Source organism: Pseudorca crassidens, chromosome 11 (genome assembly GCF_039906515.1).
Source record: "Pseudorca crassidens isolate mPseCra1 chromosome 11, mPseCra1.hap1, whole genome shotgun sequence".
Classification (NCBI taxonomy): Eukaryota; Metazoa; Chordata; class Mammalia; order Artiodactyla; family Delphinidae; genus Pseudorca; species Pseudorca crassidens.
In genome coordinates, this window is record NC_090306.1 from 96,199,385 (window position 1) to 96,205,437 (window position 6,053).

Below are 6,053 nucleotides of genomic sequence, written 5' to 3' on the forward strand. Positions count from 1 at the left end.
CCAAGCAACGGAAAGTAGCTTAATAGTTGCCAGGGGCAGGGGAGAGGGGGGAGATGGGGAGTGGCCGCTAACGGATGTGTTTCTTTTTGGGGGTGATGAAAATATTCTGAAATTAGATAGAGGTGGCGGTTGTACAGCCTTGTGAATATAAACGGAATTGTACACTTGGTGAATTTTCTAGTGTGTAAATCATATCAATAAAAAGTAATTGCATTTATAAACAACAGAGCAAACAAAATATAATTTTAAAAAGTCCTCCACTTACGATAATAACAGAAATTAAATATAAGAAAATATTTACAGAGAAAAGCGTAAAATATTACTGACGTATAGCCACGCTGGAAAATAGTTTGGTAGTTTCTTAAAAAAGAAAATATCTTCTAACCATATGACCCACTTCTGGGCTTTTATTATAGAGAAACAGAAGCTCATATCCACGATGACATATGTACATGATTGTACACGGCAGCTTTATTGGTAATAGTTAAAAACTGGAAGCAAACTAAATGCCTTTCAGTGAGTGAATGATTAAACAAACTGGTACCTCCAGACCACAGAATACTACTTGGCAATAAAAAAGAATTAACAATCAATACATGTGAGGATCTGGACGGAGCTCAAGGGAATTACGCTGAGTGAAAGAAACTATCTCGAAAGGTTGCATGCTGTGGGGTGACGTTCTCAAAACAACACTGTAGAGGTGGAGCACAGATTAGCGACTGGAGGAGTTGGGGAGGGGAAGGGGGGATGGGTGTTGCTATAAATGAGTAACATGAGGGGTCTTGTGGGACAGAGTCCTGTGTCTTGATTTTGGGGGTGATTATATGAATTCACACAGTTGATGAAATTGCATATGGACCTACACGCACACACACACACTCACACACAGAGGAATGCATGGAAAACTAGTGAAATCTGAACAAGGTCTGTGGATGGTACCAACGTCAATTTCCTGGTTTGGGTAGAGTGCCATGGTTATGTAAGATGTCACCATTGGGGGAAACTGTACTATTTTTGCAACTTCCTGTCAATCTATAATTCTTTGAAAACAAAAAAATTACTGGCAGACATTAATGAAGACCTCAAAGATTGGCTGGGAAAAAAATGAATGCTGGGATGGGAGTGGGCAGGATTATGGCTGAAGATGCAGTGGTTGAGAGGTTTAATTGGTAAAGCTTGGTGCTGGGTAAAAAGAGCTTCGTTATCCTTTTTTTTGTCTAATCTTGTGCATTTGAAATTTTCCTTAATAAGAAGTAAAAAAAGAAACTAAAATAAATGCAGAGAGACAGCCACTAACTTGCATAAGGAGATTCAATATATTAAGGATGTCAGCTCTTCCCAAATTAATGTCTAGATTCAGTTCAGTCCTGATCAAACCCCAACAGGGTTTTGGTAGTGCTTGTCAAGCTGATTCTAAAAGCAGTAAGAAAGGGCAGAGCACTAAGAATAGCTGAGAGGGGCTTCCCTAGTGGCGCAGTGGTTGAGAGTCCGCCTGCCGATGCAGGGAACACGGGTTCGCACCCCGGTTCGGGAAAATCCCACATGTCGCGGAGCGGCTGCGCCCGTGAGCCATGGCCGCTGAGCCTGCGCGTCCGGAGCCTGTGCTCTGCAACGGGAGAGGCCACAACAGTGAGAGGCCCGCGTGCCGCAAAAAAAAAAAAAAGAATAGCTGAGATACTCCTGAAGAATGAGGTAGGGGCACTTGCCAGCTAGCCAGGCTTATTATAAAGCTCTAGTAATTTGGCCAGTGTGGTATTTATTGGAGAAAGATGGACAGCTAGACCAATGGGACAGAACAGAGAGCCTGACACAGACCTGACACGTATGGATCCTGAGGGCGGGGTGGGGGGCAGGTCAGAGGGGAAAGAAGGAGAAGACAGAGTCACAGCTGTGTCACATGCCATCCCCACACCTTCCTGTGGGGCTGGCTTTGCTCTTAGCATCCCAAGATGCCATTTCACACTTGGTGGAACTCAAAGAGGGCCAGGGATGCCCAAGGTCTTCTGGCTCTGGTCCCAGTCTCTTTCCAAAGTGGGGTCCTACCAAACCTCTCAGCCCCGTGTCTGAATCACGGGCCCCCGTGCTGAACCTGATGATTCATATAATCTCTGGGGGGTGTTCCTGGAACTACATAGGTATTAACTTCCCGCTTGAGACTGAGAATCCCTGACCTGGAGAAAGAGAAAGAGAGAGAATGACAGAGGGAGAGAGAGAGGGGGAGAGAGGGGGAGAGAAAGAGTGAGAGAGCAAAAGTCAGTCCCTCAGCAGCCAGCATGGCTGCGCTGCCAGGGGCGGGGAACAATCAGGCACTGTCCGCCTCCCTCTGCCCCCCGGGCTCCCACTGGCTTTCATCACTGACCTAACCCGGGGGGGCAGGGCACTAGGCGGGGGCGAGAGGGGAAGGTCAGGGGTCAGCCCATTACATGCCAAGCAGAACTAGGAATAGAGCTGCTTTGGGGGTGGCTGGGGGAACTCGGGGCCCCACGGGAGCCCACATCCCACCTCTGGCCAGAGGCAGCCGATTGGAGGAGGCAGGTCGGGAAGAAAGGTGAGAGCTGCCCATGGAGTGAGGGCCATGGCTCCCTCAAAGCTGGGAACGGGCCTCTGGAAGGATGCAATCTAACCCCCTTTCCACCCACTGCTGCCCTTGTGGGAGAGGTTTCCTTGTCCCTAAGGGGATCAGGCCCCCACCAGACCAGGACTCCCTTCTGCCTCCCCAGCCCAGCTTACCAGTCAGGCCACCCCTACAGTCTGATTCCCCACCTCACTTCAGACTCCGGGAGGGGGAGGCGATGCCCCCGCCTCCACGACAGGCGTCTCTGGCTCCCTCAAGCTGCCGCTAGTGGCCTGTGCACTCCAGCCAACGCACAGATCTGACTGTTCTATCCCTCCTCTGCTAGTCTCCTGCGGCACCTCAGTGCCAGGCTGATAGGGTCTGGGGTTCTGATTCTGAAATTGGAGACCTCCACTACCTCTGACCACTGCCTGGTCTCTGGGATCCTAGTGACACAGTTTTTCATTCATTCATTCATCATCAGGGATGCATTGAACGTACTACTTGCCAGGCGCCATGCTGAGTGCTGGCGATAGAGGTGTGACCGAAACAGGCCAGGTTCCTGCCCTCAGGGAACTTGCAATTTGGAGAGAAAGACAAGAAGCCAGTTAACAAGCAAACAAATGCATAACCCAAACTGTGCTCCATGTCAGGTGGGAGATGGATGTTCTGAAAGAGACTAGCCAAGGGCTGTGCTTTAGCTGGTGCTCATCGAGGGCTTCCTGGAGAAAGCGACAAGGTAACGTGGAAGTAGAGATGAGGATGAAGTGAGGGAGTAGCATACCCGGGGGAAGAATGTTCCAGGCAGAGGAAGCTACAACAGTAAAGGCCCTCAGGTGGAAACATTCCAGCATGTTCCACGAACAGCAAGCCGCCAGAGGCCCTGAACAGAATGAACAGGGAGAAGCAGCCAGGCCCAGATCTCTAGCTAAGGACCTGAACTTCATTCTGCCTGTGACGGAAAGACATTAGTGGGGTTTGGGCATGGGGTGTCATGGTCTGACTTAAATTTAAAATCAGCACTCAGGCTCTTATGTTACCCATTTTACCCATGGAGACTAAGGCTCAGAGAGGTCAAGGGACATTTCTGGGGTCACACAGCTGCCATGGAGCCAGTGCTCTGTCCAGCCCATCCACCAGCTCCCACGAGTCCAGTTACACCCTTTCCCATTGGGCTCCCCTTTTATTTTGGGGTCTTGCCCAGTGCTCTGAAATGGGGAATGTTACCTGGGTCAATGCCTGCCACTCCCACTCATGTGACCTCTGGCAGGGCAGGACCTTGCTTCTCTTGCCCCCTGATGTGGAAATGGCCAATACATGTTAGCTTCTAGTATTACTGCTATTATCTGTTTGCTTTAAAAACCTCATGCTCTGGGCTTCCCTGGTGGCGCAGTGGTTAAGAATCCGCCTGCCAATGCAGGGGACACGGGTTCAAGCCCTGGTCCGGAAAGTTCCCACATGCCGTGGAGCAGCGAAGCCCGTGCGCCACAACTACTGAGCCTGCGCTCTAGAGCCCACGAGCCACAACTACAGAAGCCCGCGTGCCTAGAGCCCGTGCTCCGCAACGAAGAGTAGCCCCCGCTTGCCGCAACAAGAGAAAGCACGCATGCAGCAAGGAAGACCCTACGCAACCAAAAATAAATAAATAAAATAAATAAATTAAAAAAATTAAAAAACAACCCATGCTCTAAATCTCTATGCTGATGATGAATTGAACTGAATTCCACCCACCCACCCCTGGTTCCTTGACCTTTACAAGGGCCCATGAGGCCAGGGGTGAGTCAGTAAGGAGTCAGGCCTTGTTCTGGGGCCATGGCAACACTGAGGGGTGGGCACGTCAGGCACAGCTCAGCACCCATTGCCCACAGACTCCAAAGACTCCTCAGCCAGCCCTGAGATAGGCGGGGCAGTAATAGTGACAGGAATGGTGGGGGGTGGGGGTGGGACTCCGGTGCCCCAGGAGGTTTTTCTCCCAATGGCCACTGGGTGGCAGCACTTCCCCAGGAATATGGGATTGTGGGGGGCGCAAGCTTTTTCTGATTGAATCTGAGGCTCAGAACCCAAAGGTTAGAATCTTGGAGGAGACCTAGGCCCAGAGAGGACTTGCCTGGGGTCACACAGCTTTCAGTGGCCGGGCCAGGCCAGGGGTCACCCTCCTGCCTGGATGGACTCTGGAGCAGCAGGAGGGGGAGGGGTAGTTCTCCCTGTGCTCTGGCCAGGACTTGGTAGCCTGATCATGCCTGTCACTGGCCCCACTGTCTGTCTCTCCTGCCACACTGTGATTCTCTGAGGACAGGGGACTGTGCTTTGTACCCACTGTCGCCTGCACCAGCTATGTCCTCTGCCTGGGTCACCCTGCCCCTCTTCTTGACCCGGGTCCCACCAGCACCTCCTTCAAGACTCAGCTAAGATGTCAGTTCCTCCAGGAACCCTTCCCTGGCCTTTGTCCTGGGCAGAAGCCCCTCCTATGGGCCCACAAAACATCCTGGGCTCCTCCTAGGTGGTGAGGCCCCCAGGGCAGAGATCGTTGGTGTAGCTGAACAGGCCCACCCTGAGGATGCACAGACACTGTACATTCTGAGCCTGTGACACAGTGGTCCTCAAGCTGCAGGAGACATTGAAGCCACCCACGGAGCTTTGTGAAAATGCAGCCTCCAAGATTCCCCCTTTCCCCGGAGACTCTGATCCAATAGGTCTGAGACAGAGCCCAGGAGCCTCCATGTGAGCTACTTCCCAGGCGAGTCTGAAGCAGCGGCCCGAGCATCCTGAGGCCCCCGAAGTGTGCCATCAGCCCTGCCCTCTGAAGTGGTTGGGCAAAATGACTATAATGAGGAATGACAATAAAAACCTCTGATGTCATTAAAAAGTCTGCAAATAACAAATGCTGGAGAGGGTGTGGAGTAAAGGGAACTCTCCTGCACTCTTGGTGGGAATGTAAGTTGGTGCAGCCACTATGGAGAACAGTATGGAGGTTCCTCAGAAAACTAAAAATAGAATTACCATATGATCCAGCAATCCTACTCCTGGGCATATATCCAGACAAAACTATAATCCAAAAAGATACATGTACCCCTATGTTCATAGCAGCACTACTTCTGCCTGCGAGAGGTGGATTAGAGCCGGGCCTGGGAGATGGGGAGAACAAGGAAGAAAAGAGGAGGCTGGGCATCTTGCCCTCACCTGGGGAGAGGGACTGGAGTGGGCTGGGTGGGGGCTGGTCAGGAGGGTTGAGGGACATCTGTGTCATGTGAATTGTTTACAAGCACTCATACCTGTTTCTCCTTTTTATCTTGATCTTTGGGAGAGTCATTTTCCCCAGTCTACAGATATCTGAAGCTCAGAGTCAGGTAGTGACTTGCCCAAGATCCCCTAGCTACAAGATGGCAGCATCTGGGCTTGATCTAGGGCTACTGTGAGGTGGAAGAACCACAGTCCATGTTAAATTATCTGGGTTTGGAGACTGCTGATTTTTTAGAGTCGAAATTCTGGCCTGCAAACA